Source organism: Dasypus novemcinctus, chromosome 12 (genome assembly GCF_030445035.2).
Source record: "Dasypus novemcinctus isolate mDasNov1 chromosome 12, mDasNov1.1.hap2, whole genome shotgun sequence".
NCBI lineage: Eukaryota > Metazoa > Chordata > Mammalia > Cingulata > Dasypodidae > Dasypus > Dasypus novemcinctus.
The window spans coordinates 11212779-11229803 of NC_080684.1; positions in this window are offsets into that span (position 1 = coordinate 11212779).

A 17025-nucleotide genomic window follows, 5' to 3' on the forward strand; every position below is an offset into this window, starting at 1 on the left:
TGGTCAACAATAATCCTTCAGGCCCCCAACTTAAAGAATACTGCAGCCCTCATTTGACTTTACGTCTCAGCAAATTTCACAACAACTCGCCATTCTAGCCTCAAAACAATCTTTTCCCTTGTTTCCCTGTTTTCTTGGATTTTTTCCTCCTCTCCTCTTTTTAGACTCCTTTTACTCCACCCAATCTTTCTTTTCTCATTCTGTCCTCTCTCCCATTGCTGCAATGATCATCATACAAAATATGCTAAGGACCCTCCTATGCATATTTTCAGTTTTGATTGAATCTCTTCTGAATATCAAACCCGTATCTTGGCTTATGTGATATCTTCACCTGGAGGTCTACAAGCACCTCAAATAAACCATGTCTGAAACCTAACTTAACCTGCAGCCTCCTTCAGCTCCCCCATCACAGTATATGGCACCGTTGTTCCCAACTCTCTGACACCCTCTTACCCTTTCTCCCCCTTCCCGTGATTCAGCCGTGTCATTTCTTTGAATGAATCATGTTCTCTCCTCACTTGACACCTTTGTGTATATCTTTACTTCTACCTGGAGGGCTTCCCTTCTCTCATGACACTTAAATAATTTCTACTCATCCAGCAGATTTCATTTCTATTGTTGTGATCTCAAGAAAACCTCCAGTTGTTTATAATGGAATAAGCTCTCAGAGATCCCTGCTATTTTCCTTTGTAAAATTTACCAGTCCTGCAACTTGATTCATGAAATGATCTGCCTACTCTATGTCTTCCCCATGAGATAAAGAGCTTTATGAGGGTAGGGACATTTTCTGATCTGCAAATTTTTGTATGCTGAGAGCTAGATACAGTGCCTGGCACATAGCTGATGCTCAATATTGACTTGAATTAAGAGGAGAATTTATTTTCTATTTTGACTTCTGTCTTAGTTTGCCAAAGAGCTGCTGATGCAAAGTATCAGAAATGTGTTGGCTTTTATGAAGGGGATTTATTTTGGGCAAAAGATTATGGTTCCAGGTCTGTGAAATGTCCACTTTAAAGCACCATCCGAGGTACTTTCTCACCAAAGTCAGCTACTGTTGATACTGGCATGTTGCCATGTGGTGAATCAAGATGGCGGGCAAACTCTGCCAAAGTCTTTACCTTCTCCCCTAGAATCTACCATCTCCCAGAGTTCAGTAGTGGATAACCAGGCATAGGACTTGTCTATTTCCAGGCTCCTCTCTCAGTGTCTTGGGGCTACTCTGTCTTTCTGCAGCTGTAGGTGAACCTGGAGTCTTCCTTCTCACATGTTTATATCAGACCCAGCAAGAGCATGGAGATTCAACCTGAGTCACACCTCACTGATATTTTCCAGTCATACCCACTGGAATGGATTAGTTTGAAAACACAATCCCTCTCTTTTTGGAAGTCATAAAATAACTTAAAATTGTCACGGTTTTTGACTCAAGCAGAAGAAGAAGTTAATTTTTAGCATGCTACAGGTCTTTATATGCAGACATATTTTAAAACATGGACTTGTTAAGGAAGGCACTAAAATAACTTTACCCCATGAAGCAAGAAGACATTACATCTAGAGAGCATCCAGCCTAGAATTTCCTCTGAGTAAGAAGTACATTCTCCTAGAGTCGTTAGGGACCCATCTGTTGGTTTAACTATTACTGTTCCCTTGCCATGGTCCACAAGATCAGTGCATGTTGGAGAAGTGTAGTAATTGTGGTGTGGGTGATGAGAAGCTTGGGCAAAGCAAGCTCTTTTCAGTTGTGAGCTCCAGTGTCACACACAGAAAGATAACAAAACCCACGCAGAGCCTTCAGTCATTGGCTTCGAAAAGGAATGCTTGTGTGAGTGGTTAGTGGGAAACTGAGTTGTTGCCACTAGGGGAAAAGATCAGGTGGCCATTTAAAAAGTGCTTCACAATTATTCCTTCATCTAACCTGAAGTGAAACACATGGAGTGTCCAGCCTCCCGTTTGTGATCACATCCCTAGAAGAGTCAAACACTAAGAATTAGGGTCTGCAGGTATTTCCTTTCAGGTTTTTGCCTCCAAAAAGAAACTAAAAGTAAAGTTATGGTTGTTTCACTGGCACTGGGATAACACACATGTGTTTTATTTATTTTTATTTTTTTAACTTAATTTTATTTTTTTATTTTTTAAATTTTATTTTATTTTTTCTTCCCCTCCCCCTCCCCGTCCCGTCCCACCCTGCTGTCCCTGCTGTCTGTGTCCATTCACTGTGTGATCCTCTGTATCTATTTCTCTTCTCTTCTCATCTTTCTCCTCTAGGATTCACTGGGATTCGATCCTGGGGACCTCTGATGTGGAGAGAGGTTCCCTCTCAATTGTGCCACCTTAGTTCCTGGTCTCTGCCGGGCTTCACCTCGGCTCTCCCCATTGTCTTTCTTTTGTTGTGTCATCATCTTGCTGCATGACTCACATGTGCAGGCACTGGCTCATTGTGCAGACACTTGGTTTGCCGTGCAGACACTGGCTTACCATGTGGGCACTTGCACAGGCACTCAACTCACCATGCGCGCACTTGGCTCACCATGCAGGCATGTGTGCGGGCACTCGGCTCACCGCATGGGCATTCGGCTTGTCACTCAGGCTCCCACATGAGCACTTGGCTCACCACGTGGGCACTTGACTCACCACGCAGGCACTGGCTCACCTTGCAGGCATGCTTTCTCTTCTTTTTCACCAGGAGGCCCCAGAGATTGAACCCAGGTCCTCCCATATGGTAGGCGGAAGTCTTATCACTTGAGCCACATCCGCCTCCCCACATGTGTTTTTAGATTTCTGTATTTTAGTTAGACCTATATAGGATGAAGGTAGAGGCAAAAGTATCATATTAGAGGATTACCCTTTCTGAATTTCCTGCTTATTTTAATAAACTATCTGCAATAAACTATCTTCAGGAGTTAACTTTCTGAATTCTAATTCTTGTAGCAGAAGCTCCGTGAAGACTTCCACAAGAGAAAAGGGACACCAGGATCTCAAATAGCTTTGGTATAACTGACCTTGAATTTTGTGTGTTTTCTTTTTCAAGTTAAAGGATCTGTTTCCGCTGTTTATTTTGTTTTAGTCATGCCATGAGGAAATTAGGTATATAAGTTAATTATTTTAATCTCAATAAAATGATAACAAACTGTAACTACATGATACCCTCTCCCAACTGGTCGATTTACTTAAACAATATGTAAGCTAGATTTTTTTGGGTGATTCATAAACAAAAGGTCTAAATTGTTCCACATGCAAATGTATTCTAAGAGCATGCTATCCTAGAGAAAATCTAAAATTGAATGAGATACAAAATCTCATTCTATTTTATCCCAGGACGCTTGTCTACCTTACTCTAGTTTCAAAAGATTTGAAACAGTTGTTGAGACCCACGGAAACTATGATAAGTTATTACAGCATTGCCATTTTTATCCCTCAGGGACAATTTTCTTCCTGACCCTCAGATTTGGTGCATTTGTTCCTTAAACGCTCATATTTGTAGGATTCTGCCATAGATTCTCTTCTCCTTCTACTCTGTCTCTGCGATTTTACTCGTATCTATCTATTGGCTAATGTGTCATTAAGTTGTCCCTCCTGAATTTGAGAATCCTTATGAACTTCACAGTTTAAGTGCGGCATCTCAAGCCAAACGTAGCATGGGTCCCTAGAAATCAGTGTGTCCAAAACGGAAATCATCCTTTTTTCTCTCGAATTTGTGCCTCTGCTTTTGTCCATGTCTCTGATCATGGCACCAACTTTCTCCCACTTTTTAAAATCAAAAGCCCGGGCGATAGTCTCGATTCCCTTTTCCTTTCACAACCTCAGTTTTCTCTTTTTTCATGCTCACAGACGACTCAAGGACCCCCCCCCCCCCCCACCAGGCTTTCTGCAACAGCAGGTCTCTTCCCTCATATCCCTTTCTCACACGCCCTGGAATGATCTTTGCCTCCCTCTTGTTTGAAAGCCTGCAATACCTTTCCGCGTCTCCTGAGATAATGTCCAGCCTGCCTGTCATCTGTGCTTAAGCCATAGAGAACCTGCTAGTTGCTCACATGTGCCTTGGGCTTTCTGGGTTCAGATTAGATTAGATGTTGCTCCTGGGAAGGCTTTGTAACCCTAAACCTCCTGACACCCCTCAGGGCATTTATCCCCTGCTGGAATCCCCTGCCCCTCCCCCACGGGCCCTCTGCAGCCCGGGGACCTTGTTCATATTATTTACAGTGTATCTCTGGAACCCACCACAGAGCTGCAACAGAGAAGCTCAGTAAACACTGGCGGAATGAATTACTGAAGCCCATAAAGGAGGAAAACCCAGCTTGTAATAATTAAGCCATTTGGCCAAGCAAATGAAAGCCAAGATCAGATGTTTCTAGTGTTTTGTTTTTCTTTTCCTTTCTCATATCTCCTTTTTTTTTAAAACTTGCATTATGTAAAGTTAAAGTGTAGTTGTTAGAAAACATCACTTCTAAATTACAACACAAAATTTAGAGCAAACGATTTAAATCACGAGGGGCTTAGTTAACAAATGGTATCCCTCGTTACCAATTTAAAAGCATTTCTTTGTTTTTAACCCCTGCCTCATTTCCTTTGCCTTCCTTGCTAACCCAGCCATTTTTTCCAGCTTGGAACTTTTCTCCTTCAGCTTGTACTCAGCTGCTGGTTAGACCACACGAGTCAAATGCCACATTCTTCCCTTTTGAGCGCTGAGATGCCTCCTGCACATTTTTAGCTGAACCCGCCCATTTGCAAGCTCTGACTCCGCTCTGAACTCTCGCTCACCTTGCCTGCCTCGGCGCTGCCTTTGAAGGGTTATGCGTGTCGTGGTTCTGAATCTGCTCCAGCTGTTCCTAATTCCTTCATTCCCAGACGCTCCCTGTCTCAGAGCAAAACTTGCCTCTCAAAGGAGAGGCTGTGCTGGGCAGGAGATTCCTGTGCTCCTCTCTGCCCGGGAGGCTTCTCCCCTCCCTCTAGATTCTGGAAAACTGCTGACCTTGCTGGTGATTCAAATAAGTTATCTTGATGTGCTTTATTTTATTTTTTCCAAAATAAAAATTATTCATTTTTATCAATGAAAACTATGACAATAAAGAATTTTGAAAAAAAAAATCCATAATACATAGACAGTTTCACCAACCAATTACTGTTGCCATTAAGCTTTTCATATATTTCATTTTCGTCTTTTTATCCATGTAAAAAAAGTTAAGTCTCCTATTGTGAATATAATTTTATCTTTTATTTTCACTTAACACTGTATTATAGTCACTTTTGTATAATATTCCATTGAATGGTTTACCAAAGAATACTTATTAGATTTTTAGATTGTTTCCATTATCACTTTAAAAAACATGAGAATAAACCTGAATTAAACATATAGAAGAAAAAATGACCCTGAGATGAACCTCTCTGTGCCTAACACCCTGTCTCTATTTGGAATTCTTTCCTTAAGATATATTTCCAGAAGTGAATTTGCTAAGTAAAAGAGAATTTACATTTCTCCTTATTTTGTCCAAATTGCTTTTCAAACATGTACCAACTTAGACTGCAGTTGGCTATATATGAGCGACCATTTTATCCAGCCTTGCCAGGCCATAGTGTTATAACTTTGTTTTATGCCCCCTCCCTAAATCCACAGATTAATCATAGAAACATTTCTTTGGTTCCTAGAGAAGCTGAACATTTCCCACAAATACTAATTTAGTAATTGTACTTCTTTTGCAAATTCTTTTTCCTGTTCCTTTCATCATTAATGCCTTTGCTACCTTTTTAACAGCTCTTTAATAAAAAAGTTAAGTCATATTTGCTGTGAATGTTTTTCCTTTTGTTGTTTGTGCTCTGAAAGTTTTGCCAATATATTTGCTTCATTTTTTATATAATCGAGTCTGTTTATCCTTTTTTATTTGTAACTTTGTTAAGTTTAAGTTTAAAAAATACTTCTCACTCCTTGCCTGCCACCCCCACTCAAATGTATGTTAAATAGTCACTTCCATATTCTTTTCTAGGATTTTATATTTTAGTGCTTTTTACATATAACTGATTAATGAAAATGGAGTATATGCTGGTATGTGGAGTAAGGTGAGAATTTCGAAGTATTTTTTTTCTAAATTTTAAACCAAACGTCCCCAAACCACTTTGGAACAATATTTTTCTTGTCCATTGATTTATGATTCTTCCTTAACCATATTTTCAATTCTCAAATATGCTGGAATTTATAACTGAGCAATCTATTCTGTTCCATTGATCTGTAATCTCTTTTGGGGCAGTTTTCAGGATTTACTGCATTAAAACTTTATAATCTGCTTAAGATTTTGAATAAAGAGTTGATACGCATTTTAAAGCTCCCATTTTGATTGGAATTGGATTAAATCTAGGTATTTTGGGGGGTTTGGACAGGAGTTGCCATGTGTAAAAATATGTCTTCTCTTCCTGAGCACAAAAAATCTATGGATTATATTTCTATTATCATTAGTCCTGGAGTTCTGCTTTTATTTTATTTTTCTGAGTGTGAGTATTGTTAGTCTCTTTTTCCATCATATAAATGGCTATTTCAGTTCTTTAAAAAGACTATAGGAACACGCTTCAGGGAGGTGTGAGGAAACGTGCACGCGCCAACGAAGGGCGGATAGAGAGCACGCCACGAGAAGCCTGAGGAGATTTGTGAGAAAAGGCCCAGGTCTGCTGCTTTCAAGTAACTAGAATAAGAAGAAAAAAGTGACAAAGAGAAGATATAACACCTATGCAAAAATAACAGCTAATTAACCTCCAAGAGCAGACAAAGAAGCTAAGGAACTGATTAAATCCGTCAAAATAAAGAGATGACCAGAAAGCAACAAAAATCTACAAACCAAACCAGTAATCAGGAAAACATGGCTGAATCCAATCAACAAACCAATAATCACGAAGGGGAGCAAAACTTGGCACAAGCAATGAAAGATCTCAGAACATTTATCACCGACAAATTTGACGAAGTAATGAAAGAGGTTAACAACATGAAGACATCACTTGGAGGGGAAATTGCAGACATACACAAAAACATAACAGATATGATGGGAATGAACACCACAGTACAAGAAATCAAAAATACACTTGCAGCAAATATCAGCAGACTAGAAGAGACAGAGCAGAGAATTAGTGATGTGGAAGACAGTACATCAGAAATCAAACAGATAGTAGAAGGGGTCAATAAGAAGATAGAAAAAACCCAATTAGGATTTAGGGACCTGAATGACAATGCAAAACGCTCAAACATACGTATTATAGGCATTCCAGAAGGTGAAGAGAAGGGAAAGGGGTCAGAAGGAGTGTTGCAGGAAATAATGGCTGAAAACTTCCCAAATCTACTGAAAGAGACAGATGTACATATCCAAGAAGCACAGCGCACTCCACAAGTCATAAACCCCAACAGGCCCACCCCAAGACATATACTTGTCAAATTATCCAATGCTCAAGACAAAGAGAAAATCCTAAAAGCAGCAACAGAAAAGAAAACCATCACATACAAGGGAAGCTCAATTAGATTAAGTGCTGATTTCTCTTCTGAAACCATGGAGGCAAGAAGGCAGTGGTATGATATAGTCAAGGTACTAAAGGAAAAAAAATTTCCAACCAAGAATACTCTATCCAGCTAAACTAGCATTCAAACATGATGGAGAGTTCAAAATATTCGCAGACAAACAGAAACTGAAAGAGTATACCAACAAGAAACCTCCCCTTCAAGAAATTCTAAAGGGAGTTCTGCAGGAAGAAAGGAAAAAACAGGAAAGGCAGAGTTGGAGGAGAGTATAAGACCAACAACAACAAAAAAAAAGACAAAAAAAAATATACAAACAAAATATGACAAACACAAATCCAATCAAAATATGGCTAACACAAATAATTCCTTGATAGTAATAACACTGAATGTCAACGGATTAAACTCACCTATCAAAAGATTCAGACTGGGACATTGGATAAGGAAATATGACCCATCCATATGCTGTCTACAAGAGACACATCTTAGACCCAGAGACGCATGGAGATTGAAAGTGAATGGCTGGAAAACAATCATACAAGCTAACAATAACCAAAAAAAGGCAGGAGTAGCTATATTAATATCAGACAAAATAGACTTTAAATGTGAAACAATTGTGAGAGACAAAGAAGGATACTACATTTTAGTGAAAGGGAAAATCTGTCAAGAAGATCGAACAATCATAAATATCTATGCCCCTAACAAGGGTGCCTCTAAATACGTCAGGCAAACGCTGGAAAAACTAAGTGAAAGAATAGATACATCTACAATTATAGTGGGGGATTTTAATACACCACTATCAACTCTGGACAGAACATCTCAAAAGAGAATCACCAAAGAAACAAAACATCTGAATAGTATATTAGAAGAGCTGGATCTAATAGACATATATAGATCGCTACACCCAAACACAGCAGGATATACATTTTTCTCAAGCGCACATGGATCATTCTCCAAGATAGATCATATGCTAGGCCACAAAGAAAGGCTGAATGAATTCAGAAAGATTGAAATCATACAAAACATTATCTCTGACCACAGTGGAGTCAAGCTGGAGATTTGCAAGGGACAGAAGCCCAGATTTCACACCACGATTTGGAAATTAAACAGCACACTCTTAGAAAAACAGTGGGTCAAAGAGGAAATCTCAAAAGAAATCAATGACTACCTTGAAACAAATGATAATGATAACACAACATACCAAAATTTATGGGATGCAGCAAAAGCAGTACTGAGAGAGAAGTTTATAGCCATAAATTCATATATCAAAAAAGAAGAAAGAGCAAAAATTGAAGAACTAACTGCACATTTGAAGGAATTAGAAAAACAACAACAAAGTAACCCAACAGGAAGAAGAAGGAAGGAAATAACAAAGATAAGAGCAGAACTAAATGAAATAGAAAATAAGAAAGCACTTGAACAGATAAACAAGACCAAGAGCTGGTTTTTTGAGAAGATTAACAAAATTGACAAACCTTTAGCAACACTAACAAAGAAAAAAAGAGAGAAGATGCAAATACACAAAATAAGAAATGAGAAAGGCGATATCACCACTGACCCCACAGAAATAAAGACTATCATAAGAGGATACTTTGAAAAACTATATTCCAACAAAAATGACAATCTAGAGGAAATGGACAAATTCCTAGAAACACATAAGCAGCCCATATTGACGAAAGAAGAAATTGATGATCTTAACAAACGAATCACAAGCAGAGAGATAGAATCAGTTATTAAAAATCTCCCAACTAAGAAGAGCCCAGGGCCAGATGGCTTCACAGGTGAATTCTACAAAACATTCCGGAAAGAACTGACACCAATCCTGCGGAAACTATTCCAAAAAATCGAAACAGAAAGAACATTACCTAACTCCTTCTATGATGCCAACATTACCCTAGTACCAAAGCCAAACAAAGACATCACAAGAAAGGAAAATTACAGACCAATTTCTCTAATGAACCTAGACGCAAAAATACTTAACAAAATACTTGCTAATCATATTCAACAACACATTAAACGTATTATACACCACGACCAAGTGGGATTCATCCCAGGTATGCAAGGATGGTTCAACATAAGAAAATCAATCAACGTAATACACCATATAAACAGATTGAAGGAAAAAAATCACATGATTATATCTATTGATGCAGAAAAAGCATTTGACAAAATACAGCACCCTTTCTTGATAAAAACACTCCAAAAGATTGGAATACAAGGAAATTTTTTGAACATGATAAAGAGTATATATGAAAAACCTAAAGCCAATATTGTTTACAATGGAGAAATCCTAGACTCCTTCCCTCTAAACTCAGGAACAAGACAAGGATGCCCACTGTCTCCGCTCCTATTTAACATTGTCTTAGAAGTACTTGCTCGAGCACTGAGGCAAGAACCAGAAATAAAAGGCATTCAAATTGGAAAGGAAGAAGTCAAAATTTCATTATTTGCAGATGACATGATCCTATACATAGAAAACCCTGAGAGATCTACAACGAAGATTCTAGAACTCATAAATGAGTTTAGTAAAGTCGCAGGTTATAAGATCAATGCGCAAAAATCAGTAGCATTTCTGTACACCAATAATGAGCAAGATCAGGAGGAAATCAAGAAACAAATACCATTCACAATAGTAAATAAAAAAATCAAATACTTAGGAATAAATTTAACTAAAGAGGTAAAGAACTTATACACCGAGAACTATACAAGATTGTTCAAGGAAATCAAAGAAGACCTGAATAAATGGAAGACTATTCCTTGTTCATGGATAGGAAGACTGAACATTATTAAGATGTCTATCCTACAAAAACTGATCTACACATTCAATGCAATCCCAATAAAAATCAACGCAGCCTTCTTTAAGGAACTAGAAAAACTAACTATGAAATTTATTTGGAAAGGAAAGAGACCCCGAATAGCCAAAGACATACTAAAAAAGAAAAACGAAATTGGAGGAATCACACTACCTGACTTCAAAACATACTACAAAGCTACGGTGGTGAAAACAGCATGGTATTGGCATAAGGAGAGACACATAGACCAATGGAATCGAATTGAAAGCTCTGATATAGAACCTCACATATACAGCCACATAATATTCGATAAAGCCACCAAACCCTCTCAACTGGGAGAGAGTGGCCTATTCAACAAATGGTGTCTGGAGAACTGGATAGCCATATGTAGAAGAATGAAAGACGATTACCATCTCACACCTTATACAAAGATCAACTCAAGATGGATCAAAGACCTAAATATAAGAGCCAAGACCATAAAAACCTTAGAAAGCAGTGTAGGGAAACATCTACAGGACCTTGTAATAGGAAATGGATTTATGAATATCTCACCAAAAGCACGAGCAGCAAAAGAACTAATAGATAAATGGGACTTCCTCAAAATTAAAGCCTTCTGCACCTCAAAGGAGTTTGTCAAGAAAGTAAAAAGGGAGCCCACACAGTGGGAGAAAATATTTGGCAATCATATATCTGATAAGAAACTTATAACTTGCATATATAAAGAACTTCTATATCTTGAAAATAAAAAGATAAATAACCCATTTAAAAAATGGGAAAAAGACTTAAACAGACACTTCTCCGAAGAAGAAATACAAATGGCAAAAAAGCACATGAAAAAATGTTCCAAATCTCTAGCTATCAGGGAAATGCAAATCAAAACTACAATGAGATACCATCTTACACCCATAAGATTGGCAGCTATGAAAAAAACAGAAGAATACAAGTGCTGGAGAGGATGTGAAGGAAGGGGAACACTCATCCACTGCTGGTGGGAATGCAGAAGGATCCAACCATTCTGGAGGACAGTATGGTGGTTTCTCAAAAAACTAGCCATAGATTTGCCATATGACCCAGCAATACCACTGCTGGGTATATACCCAGCAGAACTGAAAACAAGGACACAAACCGATATATGTACACCAATGTTCATAGCAGCATTGTTCACTATTGCCAAAAGTTGGAATCAACCCAAATGCCCATCAACAGATGAGTGGATCAATAAAATCTGGTATATACACACAATGAATACTACTCGGCTGTAAGAACAAACACACTACAAACACATGTGATAACATGGATGAATCTTGAGAACCTTATGTTGAGTGAAGCAACCCAGACATTGAAGGACAAATACTACATGACCTCAATGATATGAAATAAACAAGCTGCCCTAGATAGCAAGAGACTGAACGATAGGCTTACAGGAAATCGGAGGGTGGAGGAAGGATATGAGCCGATGTCTGCAGGGGTGGAATTTAAGACGAGATGGTGGTAAGTATGAACACAAAGAAGAGGTAAAAGGGGGGCAAGGGGTTGCCTTTGGTTGGGGCTTTGCGGGTTAGAGGGTGGCTGGGGAGGGACGGATGGGTAACATTGCCCAAAAGTGGGGGGAGGGAGGGGTAGCATACGAACACAGGAGAGGGTCAGGTGTTGGTGGAGAGTAAAATGCCGAGAAAATCATATCAAAATATAATAAAGAGGGTTACCTGTTTAGAATGCTCGGAGGGGAGGGTCTGATGCAGAACGGGCTCCTGGGGAATGTCTAAATGCTCATTCTGCCAGAGTGGGTGACACCATGGGGTAGAAACCCAAGTAGTGAGAGTGGGGGTGGACCCACATCCTGGGGAGGACTAATGCCATCAAATAGAGGGAACTGTATCCCTCGAGAGAAAGGGTGGCTCCCAGGGCATTGGGGCAGTTGAGCAAGTTAGGCCCTGAACACTATTCCATCTATCTCTGGAAGAGGCTCCTCAGGAAACGGAGGTTGGCTGTCACTGTGGGCACCAAGGTTGAAGGGAAAATGGATGTTAAATGTGTGGAACCAAGGTAAATGGGGGGTAAGAGAGGAGTTTCTTGAGAGTACACAAGGATGGATATAAAACATGTAATATTACACCATAACATATAGGAGATGACAGACTGATAATGTAAACCATAATGTAAAACATAGGATAACTAAGAATGTAAAGAACTGTGTATCCTAAAGTATGCACCATAATGTAAGCACAGATGTCACCTTGTTAGAAAGCTAATGTCTCAGACTCTGTACATCACGTTAAGTAAATATGATGTGAATAGGGTATAAGAGTATCGCTGTGGAAGGAAAAAGGTTTTGTGGTGGATGTATGGGAGTGCTGTATATTATATATATGCATTGCTGTGGTCTAGGACTCCTATGAAGAGAAGCTGAATAATTAGGGGGAAAAAAAAAAAAAAGAAAAAGATAGGATGTAGAATTTTTTCAAGTCAACATTCTTTATCTAAGTTTTTTATCTAACTTTATCCAAGTTCTTTATCTAACCTTTAAACCCATCGCTATATGCCATTCCCTAGTAAGGGACCATGACATTATATTGGGCTTCAAATTTCGGGGAGTTCTGGATCACAGAGTGTTTCAACAATGGCAATGGAGGGATACTGGTATGGGATAGCAATGACAGGTGATATATGGCTGACAGGGAGCTGTACAGAACATATGTCCAGGGTGCATGGTAATGTTTGGATATACTCATAGTGGCAACAATTAAAAACCACAGCAGGGGGGGTACTGGGTTCCTGGCCAGTGGTGCTCTGTCATGGTCCCTAGGGGAGCAGCGACAGTCTCCCAGGTACAGCAGCGGGGACCGGGAGGGAGTGAGGGTTCAACAGTGAGCCCCTGATGCTAATGACTATGCTTCTGAGCTGACAAACCTAAAATAAGAACAAGGCCTAGAGCAACATTGTGCCTGGGAATTTCCTCCTGTCAGCCTTCATGTTACTCAAATGTGGCCAGTCTCGAAGCCAAACTCAGCATGTAAATGCAATGCCTTCCCCCCAGCGTGGGACATGACACCCGGGGATGAGCCTCCCTGGCACCGAGGGACCACTATCAACTACCAACTGATGATGCAACTGGAAAATGACCTTATACGGAAGGTTCAATGCGGATCAGCAGAATATCCCTGTCTACATAAAATAACATGACTTTAAAATGCTGTTTGACCTAAAGTAAGGGGGAAATGGAAAGGAGAAATGAGTTTATATGGCTACGAGTTTCTAAAAAAGAGTCTGGAGGCTGGCAGAAGGATTGCCCTCATGCACAACTGAGCAGAGTCAGAGAGACAGATAAAGCAGATACAACCCCCAGATACTGGTTCCTTTGAGGGCTAAAGAGACCCATGGGAGTTATGGTCATGGCCGATGGGGTTAACTACCAGGTCAGATGGCCCCTCTTTGGAAATGGTGTTTATGTGTGATGAATCTGGACTCAGATGGGATCTTCCTTCATAAGACTTTCATGCTCATGTGCTGGAGGTGCAGTTAATGTTGGGGTTTAAGATATATTTAGGGGATTTGAATCTCTGGACTGACAATGTGATAGCCAGGTCCTGAGCCTCAACAGACTCCAGCACCTACAATCTGATTTATTGGACTTACCACACTCAGCTAAGATGGAGTTGAAGAAGGACAACCACCACACCATGGAGCCTAGAGTGATTACAACTGAAAGTGGGAGGATTGCATCCAGCATCCATGTGGAATCTGAGCCTCCTCTTGACCTAGAGGTGCAATGGACACAACCAATCCAATGTCCACATAGAAGAGGTGGCATTGGATTGGGAAAAGTGGACATGGTGGCTGATGGGTATGGGGAAAGGCAGGAAGAGATGAGAGGTGGAGGCGTCTTTGGGACATGGAACTGCCCTGGATGGTGCTTCAGAGGCAATCACCGGACATTGTAAATCCTCACAGGGCCCACTGGATGGAATGGAGGAGAGTATGGGCCATGATGTGGACCATTGACTATAAGGTGCAGAGGTGCCCAAAGATGTACTTACCAAATCCAATGGATGTGTCATGATGATGGGAATGAGTGTTGCTGGGGGGGGGAGAGGTGGGGTGGAGGGGTGGGGTTGAATGGGACCTCACATATATATTTTTAATATAATATTATTACAAAGTCAATAAAAAAAATAAATTAATTTTAAAAAAATTCACCTATCACAACAAATAAATAAATAAATAAATAAAAAGACTATAAATGTTAATATATTATTTTGAAATGGCCCCACTTCACAAAATTAATTTCAGGAGTTTTTTCTTTGATTCCTTTTCCAGATATAAAATCATATTACCTAAAAGTAATAAGAAGTTTGCCTATCACTACCAATCCTTTTCCTTTTTTTCTTTTGCATCTAGTAACATTTTTCAGAAATTTCATATTAAAAATATTAATATTTGTTACCAACTTTAGTAAATTAACTGTAGCATTTCCCTAATAATATTTTGTTGACTATTACTTTGAATTAAATATTGTTTATCATTTAAGAGAATACCCTTCTATTCTGATTTTTAAAAGAATTTTTGAATTAAGGGTGTGTAGCAGTTTGAGATGGTTATGAATTCCAAAAATAGATATTGGATTATGTTTGTAATCTGGTCTGTACCTGGGCATGATTAAGTTATGATTAGGGGTTTAATTGGGCCATGTCATTGGCATTGAGTGCTCACCCCTTGGTCGATGGGAACTCTGAGATAAAAGGCATGGCAAAGGACAGAGTTGAGGGTTCTTTATGTTGGAGTTTTGATGTTGGAGTTTGATGCTGAAGCCTTAAACTGGAGCCCCGGGAAGTAAGCTCACAGAGGAAAGAGAAAGAATACCCTGGAAGGGAGAAACCCAGGAAGCCTGAACCCTCACAGATGTCAGCTGCCATCTTGCTCCAACATGTGGAAATAGACTTTGGTGAGGGAAGTAACCTATGCTCTATGGCCTGGTATCTGTAAGCTCCTACCTTTATAAAAACCAACCAATTTCTCCTTTTTTGCATCAGCACCCCTTTGGCTGACTACAGGATTTGGTACCAAGGGCAGGGAGGTGCTTTTGCAATTACCAAAATGCTGGAATGGTTTTATAAATGTGTAAGGGGTATTTTTTTGGAGGAATTGTGAGATGCTTGGGAGAAAAGACTTACAGTGCTTTGAAGAGACAGTTGATAGCAAAATGGATGCTAAAGAGACATTTTATGATGCCTTAGAAGTAAATGATGAAACTATTATTGGAAACTAAAGGACAGGCGATCCATGTTTTAAAGTTGCAGAGACCTTAGCAAGATTAACTCCAGGTGTTCTATGGAAGGCAGAATTTGAAAATGGCAAGCCTGGGCATTTAGCTAAAGAAATTTCCAAAGTAAACTTGGAGAATGTGGCTTGGCTTCTGCTTGCAGCTTATAGCAAAATGCTAGATGAGAGAGATATGCTGAGGACTGAACTGTTGGGTACAAGGAAAACAGAAACTGATTCTGGGAATTCCAAGCTTCTGGAAATCAAGCTCCCAGATGAAAGTGCCCCATTGGAGGACTTAACTAAACTTGGAACTTGTAAATCAGGATTGAAGATGCACTTATTTTGGAAAGACTTGTGGAAAGTCTTACTGTCTGATGACTTGGACCCTTGCTTCTTGCATGCTAAATGAATAAGGTTTTTTGAGAGTACTGTATGACAAAACCACTGTCAGCTTAGCTTAAAAGGGACATGTAGAGGAGATATGGAAGGGAAAACTTCCCTTAAGAGGAAAACCATGGAAGCTGACATGTGAAATTAAGACATTGCCTTGGACTTAGAAAGGAACCCCACCCATGTAGATAGAGAGGGTGGGTTTTCACCAACAGTTGAAGAGGATGGATGTTCTCACCGGATGTTTGGGAAGGGTTTTGCCACCCCAGGGTACAGAGAGGATGGAGCACATTCTTCAAGGATTAGGGCAGTTAAGGTCAGCACCCCACAGATCTGTCATTTATTTCTGCTAATCTTCGGATTATTAATTCTGATAGCTTGAGTTCAAAGCTTATTTCATTTATTTCTTCTTTATCTCTTTTGAGATAAAAGAGTGTATTTGAATTTTGATTATTGTCCAAGTATTCTGCTAAATTATTTTTATCTCTTACCTGAACCAATAATCTCTTATTTTGAGTTTACTTTTACCTCTTACATGAACCAAAACAAAAAATGTTTCCCATAGTTGTGATTAGCATTGTTGTTATGGTTGGTTTGAATAGTTCTTTATAATATCTACATTTTCTTGTGCTGTGGTCAGAGAATATAGTGTGTCATTTTTTCCTCCTTTTTGGAGTCATTTTGTATTTGTTCATAAACATAATATTGCAAATATTAAAGCAATTCTAGAGAATATGGCATATTTTCTGTTTGCAATGTATAAAATTTGATACATTTTTATGTTAACTAGTCTTAATCTATTCCTGTGGGTGTGAACTCATTGTAAATAGGACCTTTTGAGGATGTTATTTTAGTTAAAGTGGGGTCTCCAACTGAATGAGGATGGACCCCAATCCTGTTACTGGAAGATAAAGCCACAAGGAGTAGCAGAAGCTTGCAGTAAAGGGAATCTGAGGAGAAAGAGAGGGCATGGCCGTAAGCATTGCCATGTGACAGAAAAGCCAAGAACCTGGGGATCACTGGCAACCAGCCCCAGAATGCCACCACCTTGGGGAAGAAAGCATCAGTTTTGGACTTCTAGGCTCAAAACCATGAGCC